Raw genomic sequence first — 13,348 nt, 5'->3', positions numbered from 1 at the left:
TTCAAACATTTCTTAAATGTAAAAAACGTTAAAAGGAACGCAAAGGTTCTGCATTTTTTTAACAAAACTATTTTTGTTTTTACTTGAAATTTTATTTTTTCCTAAAGAACACTGTTTGGATTTTTTTTTATTATCACTCTCAAACTAAAAAGGTTCAACAAGCAAACTCAAGGTTTCCCAGGAAAGTGCACATAAAAGAAAGTGGACAGCAAAGATTTTGGATATGAACATGCAAAATTTTACCAAAAGTATAGTATCAAGGAATACAAAGATTTCTTAAGTAAATATCTAGGTTTTTTTCAGGGGTTACAAAATTTGATCAATTTCTCTTGGATAAAGAAAATTCAGTATTTCACAACTGAACACAAAATGTCTTGGGGAAATGCAATATTTTGACAAAGTATATCAAAATAAAGACAAAGTATGTCAATGTGGAATGCAAAGATTTGATTAAAAAACATCTAGTTTCTCAGGCTGCACAACATGTTTTTTTCCTGGCAATGTAAACACCTTTGAGTGCACACAAAATTTGTGGTGGAACAAACATTTCTCTGCTGAACCCTTTAACTTCCTACTTACCAAATGTATGACCATGTTTTGATTGTTTTAAACAATGACTGTTAAAGTCATTTAAAGAGTGACTGTTTTAAATAATGGTTACGCTACACAGCATTGTTTGTTTACAAAAGAATCAAACAAACATAATCCTGTTACACTGGATTTTAGTTTTATTGTAAAATAAATGTATTGTACTTCAAAAAATAAAGATGGTTTAGTAATTTAAAAATGTTTTCTTTTGATTATTTTTTATTTTAGAGATTATGGGATGTCTTGAAAAAATTGCATTGAGTGTGTTAACTAGCGACATTATGAGTTAAGAAATGCAATCCAATTTTTTTTTGGCAGGGTAGTTACAGGGTTAAAGAGATAGGGAAAGGAAATAATTATTTTAGGACAAGAAATATTTAGCAATTGAACAAAGTTTCTTAAAGAAATGCGGTAAAGTTTGGCAAGAAATCAAAGCACTCTTTTATAGGCAAAATGTAATTTTCAGTAAGCGCAATTATTATTGAAATATCCATAATTTATGTAAGAAATACCAGCCTGATCTCATGAGGAAGCATAACTATTTTACGTTTTGTCAGTTTAGTGGCTAATTTGTATGAATTCGTACAAAAAATGTACAATTTTAAAAAGGAGGCGTGGCACCCAACCCCGCCCCTTAACCCAACCATCATTGGTGAATGAACAAATCATATAAAATTGTATGAATGAGATCATTTAACTTCATACAAATTAACCACTAAATCAAAAATTTACGGATTGCTGTGAGATCGTGTTGGAAATACACTAATGTTTTTCTGCCATTTTTAGAGTAGTGTTAAAAAATGTACACAGCATATGCAGGAAAAGTGTTTCCATAAATATGCAGCATAACCAAACACTATATGATACAAAAGGATTGAGAAAAAAAGTTGGTAGAGTAAAGCAGAATTGTTCTTTTTTTAAGCACATCCCTTTTTTTATTGACTAAAGTTGCAGACACGCACAGAGGCGTCGTTGTTTACCTCAACTCAAACTGACGCATTAAGCACATCTCAGGCCGAGGTGTGTGAAAACGTATGACTGGTCTTGAGGCCTCTCCAGTGGAGCTTCCTCACATTTGTAAAGAGCAGAATGGACTCCGTCAGTCTGCATTGTGCCAGGCAGAATGGGCTTAGTGGAGCCTGGCAAAGAGAGAGGTTTTTTTTGCACCATGGGCTTTGGATCCGGTGCTGTCCATTCCACTGCCAGCGCTGCTCGCTGCCTCCCAGCTCGTTGCTAAGGCAACGGGACCAGGCCAGCATCTGAAAACAATTTGGTTCTTAATGAGAATTTACTTTGCGCAAATGGTGGGAAAATTGGGGGTGGGTGAGGGAGAGGTGAAGAGAGGGGGGGAAAGAGGAAGGAAGGAATGGGGCGCCTGGATCTTGCATACTTGTCGTGAACTTCCAAGGCATGCAGTAGGAATAGCCAGAATGTTGAGCGGTGGCCCCAGAAAAATTCAGTACATTTTTGCAATGATTCCACATTAGTTCCTAAAATGGAGTGGTAAACATCTCTTGTTTACAATGTTTACAATTGCTCTTTTGCTCAACTGCTAAGTTTACAATAGATAATAGCATTGATTTTTTGTTTGCAGCATTATGTAATGCTTCTCTTGGTGTGTGTGTATGAGGGGCATTGAGCTCTTCCTTGGATGGGGAACCAAGCCAGATTCCACTGGGATCCCCCCGTCTCCCTTTTCCCTGGTTTTGTTTGGGCCCAGTCAGCCAGTAGCAAATTGTCCCAGCAGAAAGGACCAATCTGGTTGGACTGCGGCGAGAGAGAGTGTCCCTACAGTAAAATTAACTGTTTGTCACTACCAGGATCTGGTTGTACCACCTCAGCATCAATTCAGAGCACCGGAGAAAAGGTTGAGGGGGCGGGAAATTGCAGTTTCTTTCTCCTAAATTTGTCTTGGTAGGAACTAATTGGGTGAATGTCACGAAAACATATCCGGGTCACGTTTCACTCAATCAAAATACTGTTTGTTTTCTGAGCACTATTAGCATGCGTTGCATCATTTACAATGCGTACAACATGTGCTATTCAAACTAATACACAACTCCTTTTTAATCAAGCTTCTCTATATCCATCCAAACAAACCTACGACAATAAATATCTGATCATGCCTAGATCTGTTCAAATAATCCAATAACAGGAAGAGCGCTCCCTGTTTCCTATTCCTGTGCTCCAGGCATGAATATTCTCCCAGTGGCCAGCGCCTTCTCCCACGATTCTCAGTGGGAAGTCTCAGGCTCCTTACGTACATGGCCGCTGTGAGGCAGACATGTCAGGGGAATACTGAAGAATGCCTTTTTTTCTTCATGTGTTTGTTGTGTTTTCACTCCCCACCTTTTCTTCGTAATCCTCCCTCTAGGTTATACATAGCTGACAGCATGGAGCTCTGAGTAGCCACTAATAGCCAGTGGGAGCAGAATGAGGAGGAAGAAAATAACGGGTGCTTCCCACTGATCCAGAGTAGCAGTGGTCAGGGGTGTCGCTGATGGTGGTGGGAAGGGTGACTGAGTGCATAGGGTCCAGAGGCTTGAAGGTGGAGGTTTTCTCGGGTCGCTGTTTCAACAACTAAAAGCTTCTTACCGGAAAACTAGATGCATTAATAGTTTTTTTTAAATCAGTTAAAATAAGTCAAACTCTGTGGTATTAATTGCCAAACTTAACTGGACCCGAATGTACCACTCGTTGAAGTTTTAGATCCAATCCCACTCATGGCAAACCTTGAAGATGTCTACTTACAGGGACCCACAGTTAAGTCTGGCTGGGGGGCCCAAGAAACACAACTTCTACCAAAGGGGTAGTGCTCTATTCACATCTTTGAATCTTGTAATTATGGTACGGTGTGGCATGAACACACCTAAACCTCAATGTTCCAACTTCCGAGCTAAATTTAGGGTGTGTGTTTAATTGGTGTGGTTAGGAAATGTTGGTCAACTAAGCAACACATATTTAATGAATGCTTTAGCCTTTTATTTGAGCATTCTTCTGCACCTATGGACAACATAGGAACTTTACTTTGTCATGTAAACGCTACATTTCATTTGGTGGTTATGATTTTCTTAACTGCAAGAGATTATCGCCACGGAGGATTAGAACCGAGCTGATAGTCCCCTGTTGATGTGGAAGTCTACGACCAGAAACATTGCTTGCACTTTCTAAAAACAGCCTGATTTCTGAGCAGGTATCACGGTTGCAGAACAATTAGAAAAGAAATGCTTGAAGCAGCAAGAAATGATTTTAATGTTACCATGTCTTTGGACTGTGGGCGAAACAGGAGCACCCGGAGGAAACCCACGCAAACACAGAGAGAACATGCCACCTCCACACAGAAATGCCAACTGACCCAGCTGGAGCTCGAACCAGCGACCTTTTTGCTGCAAGGCGACAGCGCCACCCACATCGCCACTGTGTCTCCCGAACAATGCAATGCAGCAAATTATTATGATAATGATAATGTTGTTTAGTCTTTTTGACTGCATTTTTGTCTTTTTTTATTTCAACAATATTTAGTGTGCACACCCATAGTTTTTCAGTTATGTTGCTAGCTCAGAGTACTTGTCAAGTTTCTCTGTGTCAAACTAGGCAATGTACAATTTTTGCCTTGATCTTTGTTTTTGACAAAAATAACACTGATGTTCAGTGCATCTGGAAAGTATTCATAGCACTTCAGTTTTTTCTACTTTTTTTTTACAGCCTTATTCCAAAATGGATTAAATTAATTTATTTCATCAAAATTCTACACACAATACCCCATAATGACAATGTGAAAAAATAATATTTTTTTGAAATTGTTGCAAATTTCTTAAAATAAAAACCATGAAAAATCACATGTACATAAGTATTCACAGCCTTTGATCAGTACTTTGTTGATGTACCTTTGGCAGCAGTTACAGCATCAAGTTTTTTTATCAAGAATATGGTGCCACAAGCTTGGCACACCTGTCTTGGGGAATTTCTGCCCATTCCTCTTTGCAGTACCTCTCAAGCTCTATCAGGTTGGATGGGAAGAGACAGTGTACAGCCATTTTCAGATCTCTCCAGAGATGTTCAATAGGATTTAGGTCTGGGCTCTGGCTGGGCCACTCAAGGACATTCACTAAGTTGTAGTAAAGCCACTCCATTGATATTTTGGCGGTGTGCTTTGGGTCACTGTCTTGCTGGAAGATGAACAGTCGCGCCCCAGTCAGAGGTCAAGAGCACTCTGAAGCAGGTGTTTAATCAAGATTTATCTGTACATTGCTGCATTCATCTTTCCCTCTATCCTGACTAGTCTTCCAGTTCCTGCTGCTGAAAAACATTCCCACAGCATAATGCTGCCACCACCGTGCTTCACTGTAGGGGTGGTATTAGTAGGAACTTTCAGTGCAGCAGAAATTTTTCTGTAACCTTTTCTAGCCATGTGCCTCGAGACAATCCTGTCTCGGAGGCCTACAGACAAATCCTTTGTCTTCATGCTTAGTTTGTGCTTTGACAAGCACCATCAACCCTGGGACCTTATATAGACAGATGTATGCCTTTTCAAATCATGTCCAATCAACTGAATTTACCACAGGTGAACTCCAATTAAGCTGCTGAAACAAATCAAAAATGATCAGTGGAAACAGAATGTACCTGAGCTCAATTTAGAGCTTCACGGCAAAGGCTGTGAATACTGATGCACATTTTTCAGTTTTTTTTTATTTTTAATAAATTTGCAACAATTTAAAAAAATGTTTTTTACATTTTCATTATGGGGTATTGTGCGTAGAATGTTGAGGAACTAAATGAATTTAATCTATTTTGGAATAAGGCTGTAACATGGAATGTGGAAAGAATGAAGCACTGTATACACAATATTTTAAAAAGGAGTTATTTGAGTTTAATTACAATAACTTCCAATGTGTGAATGGACAAATTTTCCTTTAATTGAACTTTGAGGATTCATAGTCATGTGAGAATTAGCAAAACTGTTGGATCTGTCAGGAATTCGATGCGTCAGCAGTAATGAGCATGCATTGTTGAGGATATGCACAATGTATAAACAATGTAAGGTCACAAACACTATGCCATTACATATTTTTGCGTGTGTTGTGGTCTGCACAAGTCTACGATTGGCCAGGAAAAGCCTGTGGAATGCCCTCCACTTCCAGTCAAGGGACGCACTGGTCAGAATGACTCACTTCCTCAGACGCTGACCTTTGTCCTGTTGAGCATGCCCTACAAATGCCATAGAAATCGACACATCCTTCCACCGAAAACCCCAAAGTAGAAGCGAGATTCGAGAGTTTGTTGTTTCGGATGTATCAACTCAAAGAGATGGTCAATACAATTTGGCAAATGGATACTTAGGTTATCAGGTGCAGGATGCTTGCTCCGCGAATGTTGGAAAGTCCCATGATAATGTCAGAATGCTACCTAAAATTTTCGGATGTATTAGGAAACCCCTTAGGAAACAGAAGAGGATTTGGTCAATACAGGTACATGAATCATTATACTCCACTGGAAAAAAGAGGACTTACTGGCACCACATGGCAAAGCAACTGAGGGAATGTGTGTGTGTGTGTGTGAATGCAGTCCTGCACGAAGAGCTCCTCTTAGCATTCTATGTAGTCTTCATTTCCCATGCAAAGCCCTAGTGTTCAGTCCATGCCTCCTGAATGAGCTCCTTTTGTGCGGTAATTGGAGATCGTTCTGTGTGGCTAACAAAGAGTTGCTGGGCCTCTCTCGTCTCTCCTCTGCCCCACTCTCTATTTTCCTGCCATCTTTCTTTTTTCACTGTCCTCCTCATTACGCCCTGGTCTCTTATCTCTTGTGTAATGCATTGCGTAAAGATAGTTCAAAGCGTCTGTTTTCTATCCTTGGAAGTGGCTGTGTGTTAGCGAGCGTCTTTTGCTACAATTTTAGCATTTATTGGAATCTTGTTCCTTTTTTGTGGCGCGCCATTTCCCCGTTCACCTCAATCGACAGGCTTCTTCAATTTCAGCTGGACGAAGCACAATTCCACAATCCCAGCTGACCAAACATGGGGAAAAGAGGAAGAATCTGGTTTGAGTTATGCTTTAATCCATACCCGTACCTAACTTGGTGTTTGTTTTGTAGATCTTGCACGGATGTGAATCAGAGTCCCAGACATTGAGGTTTTCTGTTGAAAATACATCATCTTTTTGGTACCGATTGGAAGGTGGACTATGGAAATCCACTAAGTACTTTCTGAAGTAACTAAGGAATAAATAAATACATTCTTGACAGTCATTTAAACCATAATAAACAAAGGATTACTGCATCTGCAGTTTTTGTACCTAAAAACCAACAACATTCATACGGTGCATAGATCTGTTCTGAATTAAACCAAATTCAGAACGGAATTCAAATTCAGACTAAGATGCACTTATAGATATGCTAGAAAATTTACATTTAGTCATTTAGCAGACGCTTTTATCCAAAGCGACTTACAAATGAGGACAAGGAAGCAATTTACACAACTATAAGAGCAACAATGAATAAGTGCTGTATTGACCTTATTCTAAAATGCAGAAGTGCGTCTGTTTTCGCGATTGTCTTAGAACTTCCGTTTCAGTCGCTTATGGGAGAAATGACAAGGAATAATAAACGGCAAAAAACGGTCAAACTACTTGCTCTACAAACAAATGTTTGCATGACTATACAGACCAAGTAGAATAATATAACAAGGAAATATCAGTTTGCAACATCAAACAGCGAAACAAGCAGTTTTTAATGTCTAAAAATGAATGGAAGTGAATGAGACCGGAAGTCTCGTGCCAAAAGATTCAAATGGCAGCGCCCGCTCGTCTGCGGAGAATATGGTCAATAGGCAAGTTTCAGGTCTGTAAAGTCTAAGAAGGAAAGTATTAGTAATTATTATTATTATTATTTTGGGTACAGTTAGTGATATATCCAGAGAGGCAATTGCAGATTAGGAAGTGAAGAAAATTATTGTAATGATTTTTTTTTTATGTATACAGTGGTCCCTCATAATAATGTGGTTCACCTTTTGCTGTCTCGCAGTTTCACCGATTTTTTTTTGTGCAATTTCAAGGTTTTTTTTATATTTCGTTTTTTTTACAGTGCATTGTATTCTGCGTCCTGATTGGCTGTAGACCACTGTCGCAAATCTTCGATCGCTAACAGTGTGAGTTTCAATAGCAATGCAAAAAAAGAGTTGTAACTGTCCACAGCAAGACCATCTTAAAGGAGTTGCTCATGGTTTCGATAAGGGTACACACACCGGCTCCGCAAATTCGGTGGCTGTCTGCGGTGCTCAGCTATGACTCAGGACACTCTTCATATTTGTGCCGTGCCACAGAGCCCCATCTGAATAAGTGAAGTTTATTCATAAACTAATTTCGAGAGGATCACGTGCTTATGATTTATCACGTCCAGTCTCGCATTTGCTAATCACTAATCTTCCAATCATATGAGCCCTAAGGCACCATAAATAGTCTAAGTTTCCAGTTCACTTTATCTTCGTTTGGAAGAAACCCCCCTCCTCCCCTATTCTCCTCCTTTACCTGTAATTGGGCGGCACGGCGGTCCAGTGGTTAGCACTGTGAACCACACAGCAAGAATACTGCCGGTCCTAGTTCGATAGGACCGGTGAGTGTTTCTGTGGGGAGTTTGTATGTCCTTCCCGTGTCCGCGTGGGTTTTCCCCGGGCTCTCCGGTTTCCTCCCACCATCCAAAGACATTCAACATACTTAACAATCAAGCTGGTCTAATTCCTTACGTTCCCTTAGCTACAGCGGCAGGGGAGTTCTGAGATCCACCGAGCTCAGGCTCCCTTCTTGCTCTGCCAACGGGAGGAAGCCCCGGGCTCGAGGAGCCCTTGAGCTCGGGGCTCTCTCCCGGGACAGCATGCCAAATAAGCTTTGTAAATCATCAGCTAAGTGTGAACTCTTGAATTTAATTTTAAATAACATCCAAATGTGCGCGTCTGTGTTTACTTCCTACTGTCATGTGCCTGGTGCATCCAGTGTATGACCCCCTTAAGGATGGAGTCTGCTTTCGCTTTGTGAATCAGAGATTGCAGGAATAAGAACATTACGCTGGATCCCAATATTATCCACACAAAACCTAAAGAGCTTTATGAACCTTTTGCTGAGAGTGATGAATGTTTGTGCCTGACAACAGGTTTTGATCTTTGGCTTCATTCTATAATACTGGACTTATTTTTCAACAAAGGTTTGAACTTTAAGAGTGTTTAAAAAAATGCCTGTGCATTTTAACAAAATATTTCACATCTAAGCTATCAAAACAATCCGTATTTACACATTCGTGAAAACAGGCAAAAACACTGCATTACATATCCTAGGCCAGTATTTGGCGCTGTCAAGTTGTTGATGAAGAGTACACACCTTTCCCAGCAGGCACGCGACTTCATAAGGCGTTAATGTTAGGTTAGAATTAGATTGTGATGTCAGGTGACCCAAATTCAATGTCTAGCCAGTGTCTAAGGACAATGTTATTTTAATGTCCAATAACGACATCAAGTGACGTTGATATTTGGATGATTTTAGGTTGCGTTGGAAAGTGACAAAAATCCAACGTCGAACCAACATCCTAAACAAATGCCACATTGACGTCAAATACTGACATTTATTCATCAGGTATGGCAACCAAAATCCAACGTCTGATAGACGTCATAGTGGTAACGTCTACAATGTCAAGCTGTAACAACCATTAGACATTGATATTTGGTTGTTTTTTGGTTGTGTTGGAAAGTGTTCAAAATCCAGCATCTGTCCGACATTGGACACTAACTTCGGTCTGACGTCAATGCGATTTTCATTTCCACCCCAAATGCAACGTCCCACAACGTTGGGTACAACATCAATCTGACGAGATGTTGACGTCCTGTGCCTGCTGGTTTATTAGTAGATCCACATGGAATCTGCCCATCATTTTAGCCCATCATTGATTCTGTTTATTTACTTGAGTAAATGCGTGTCAATTTATATTTATTCAGTTTTTAAATTAATTTCAGTACACTTATTAACTAATATGAAAATATTCATATGATTTATTACCAATACAGTTTGTAAAGTCATATTTTCTGTCTTTTAATAGATATATTACATGAGAGACTTGCTTTGTTTACCAAATAAGTGGATCTAATTGGATTTGCATTGTAAACATGAAATAAACTTTAAAAGGTGTTATATTTATTTCATATATAAGTTTTTAGTTTTGATACTTCTAAAATCATTCTGCATAAATCCGGAGATGTTTAACACAATTCTCTGTAGATTCTGTCTGGCCTTATTTATTAGTGAAAAGTGATTCTGTATTATTGCCTTGGTGCTGGTGTGTATGAAGAATTTTCAGGGTGTGTATGATGCATCTCCACTTCACTAATGTGAAGTAAATGCACACTTTGCTGATAAAGGATGAGCAAACCCTTGAACAACAACAACAACAACAACAACAACACTAGCACATACTCCACTGATTTGTTTATTCATACCTGCCATTAATCTTCACCTCCCTACACACATACCATGCACATGTATGACATTATTGCTTTTAAAGACTCTCATTTTCAAGAGTTTACATGGACATGGCAGAAGCTACATTTTCAAAAACTTTCAGATTTATGTGTATGTTACGTAAGCGAACAGGTAAAGCACATAGAAAGTTTACTTTTGTTGGCTGAAAACATTGGCATGTATATAGCCACTACCTCCTGACCTTTCTAGATCCTGTAGTTTCACCCTCTCTCACTTACTTTAACCTATACTGTCGTATCCAAGGGTGCTGCTATGATTTCTGGGCCCCCTATTTAGTGTATTGACTTGAGCTCCAATCATGTCATGAAATAAGAGGGAAGAGAATCAAGTCCAAGTGATGCATTTGAGTGCATGTTAATACCTATTCAGACCTTAATGCAAATAAGGAACATTTTAGTTGTTGGTTTAAGCTGAAATTTCTTTTTTTTTTTTTTTTTTGAATATTTATTTATTGAGTTTTTGCATTTACAGTTTAAAACATTACAATACCCCGACCCTACCAAAACGAAAAAAAATTATATATATATATATACACATCATTCCAGAGTTCCTGAGTTGACAGTGAGAAAACAGAGTGTACCATATTTGTTGTCCATATGATGTCATTTAACATGAGAGGCTTTGTAACATCCAAAAGAGGGAATATACAAAAGAGGTGCATCTTAATACAAAAAGAAAAGAAAAAATGATTAATAAAATGGGAGAAAAAAAATCAACAAATTAATTAATAATAATTTTAATTAAAAAAAAAACGTTGTATTCTCTTGAATCACAAAACCTTCCAGATATATCAAAGTTGACAGTGAGGAAATACATTGTCATATTTTTAGTCAATATGTTCTCATTTGACATGAGGAGTTTAGTAACATCCAAAGAGTATAATAGAAATAACGTATGAGAAAACAAAATAAAAATAAATACATTTTCTAAAGGCCAGGGAGTTCTTCAAAGTATTTAATAAAGGGGGACCATTTGTCTAGGAACTTGCGTTTTGATCCTCGAATCATGTATTTAATCTTTTCCAATTGAATGTAAGACATCACTTCCTTTATCCAGGCAGTATGCGTTGGGGGGTCTATCTTTTTCCACTTGAATAATATAAAACGTCTTGCTAGTAGTGTAGTGAAAGCTGCAATTTCAAAATAATTAACACCTGTTTAAAAAATATCTCTTGCTGAACTGTTAGCATCTGTTTTTCTTGCTAACATCCATAATATCTCAAATTTGGGAGTTTCAGTGTGAATCAGGACACTGTCTCGCTGGCTAGTTTCGATATGATGCCCTTCATTGTGATACTAAATAATTAACCCACACCACACAACAATCTCTCGTCACAGTGACTCATTACTGTGAGTCATTTCAAAGCAGCGGATGATGAGGCTGTTACACAGTACGGGCCATTATCCGCAGCATGGCTTTCCCTTCAAAAGGGCCACCTGTGGTCAAATCGCTCGGCTTCAGCCAAGTTTTTGATCACCCTCCATAAACTGCAACCATGTGGATGTAGATAGTATCACCGCGTCATTTAGAGACGTCTCAGCTGGTAGTAGCGCAGTAGATAAGAGAGTCTGCTACTGTCAGACGTTATCATCAAACTATCCCAGGAATGCCACTTCCATTTACGTAACGCGTCATTTAAACGCAGTCCCTCGCCAAGAGTTGATAAATGAACGTAGTCCGTTGTGTTTTTAAAAGATTTTGTGTGTTTTTTGCTCTTGTTTACTTTGATTGTCTGCATATTGTCTCTGTGTTTGTTTGTTTATGTGGGTGGTAAGAGAATGAGAAGTCCTAAATGACTGAGTTTCCTGAATTTCAGGACGGTCCGTTCAAAAGGAAATTAAAGTAAACTACATTGTAAACAAACATCAAAACGTGTCTCACTGACATGGTATGCTGGCTCAAATAAAATATTTCCTGCTACCTTTTGCTACAAAGTGTTTCTGCAGATATTTGCATTAACTAAATGCAGAACTATTTGTACAGTACATATATAAGTTAATGGTTGCCCCTGCGACATTTGCTTTAGCTAAATGCTATGTGATCGCAATAAAGTTGCTATAGGGTAGATGATGAAAAATTTTATATGTTGCAAAGGAGTTTTAAAGGATTGCTAGGTGGCTACTAATGCAGAGTTCAGACTGCTTGATTTTCAAAGTCGTCGTGTCACAGATGTATTTACACTGCATGACTATCTGGGTTAGCGTTTTGTCGCTGCTTTGTTTACACTGCAAGATGAATCAGCGTCAGGGGCTTTACATTGCATAACTTTACAATAGGAAGAATCGCCGACAACTTCGTCCAAACTACGTCTCACAGCCAAAAACACGTAGTATATCTGTTGTTATTAACTACATAACGAGAAAGAAGCCTTTAATAGGGTATAAAATGTACATATTTGCTCACCTGGGTTTAAAGGGAATTAGCAATTTCTCCTCAACTTTCTTTTGTTAACTTTTTGTATGAAACGTCAAACAGACACGAGTGCTCCTGTCAAACCACCACTAGATTTTCTCCATTTTTTGGGTCCAAATAAACCTAAAATGAGCGCTTTTAACTTCTCCCTCAACCTCCCGCTGGCCTGCAGGTACACTAACACAAGCGAATGCTGCTCTATCATTGGCTGTAGGCGATCGCTGATGTTATTTTTAGTCAAAACTCATTTCACACGGCAGGATTTGAATATCCGACAGCTCCAGATATTTAGCACACCAAATGTCTCACAGGCATCAGCAAATCATCTGCGATTCTCTCAGATCGCGTCTTTGATAGTTCATACTGTGTGATTGTCACTCACGTGCACAAGCACTGATTTGCCTGTGATTTCAGGCATTTGTCAGCAACTTCTCAAAACCTGTCGCCAAGTTAAAATCGGGGCTAAAATCATGCAGTCTTAGCCTCCTTGTTACAGCAAATGACTCCCATGTGGAAGGTTACTAGTTTGATCCCAGCTCAGAGCGGGTTGAGTGGTGTGGGACCAGTTTTGGGTTAACTCTTTAGCTCTTTTAAATATGTCAAGCTGCTGTGATCAACCCATTGTAATGTTTTTCTGTGAATATTAAATTACAGAAAGAGCTGCAGTTTATTTTGTATTTTTATAGGTATATTTTATATGTTTTAAAAGTAACTTCAAAGTAAAGTAATTAGTAATCTGGTTAGTAATGTAATCAGATTATAATTTTCGAGTAGTCAGTGTCAGCAATACGGTTGCGCAGTGGGTAGCACAATCGCCTCTCAGCAAGAAGGTT

The sequence above is a fragment of the Danio rerio genome, chromosome 22 (genome assembly GCF_049306965.1).
Source record: "Danio rerio strain Tuebingen ecotype United States chromosome 22, GRCz12tu, whole genome shotgun sequence".
NCBI classification, from domain to species: domain Eukaryota; kingdom Metazoa; phylum Chordata; class Actinopteri; order Cypriniformes; family Danionidae; genus Danio; species Danio rerio.
This window is presented reverse-complemented; position numbering follows the sequence as displayed.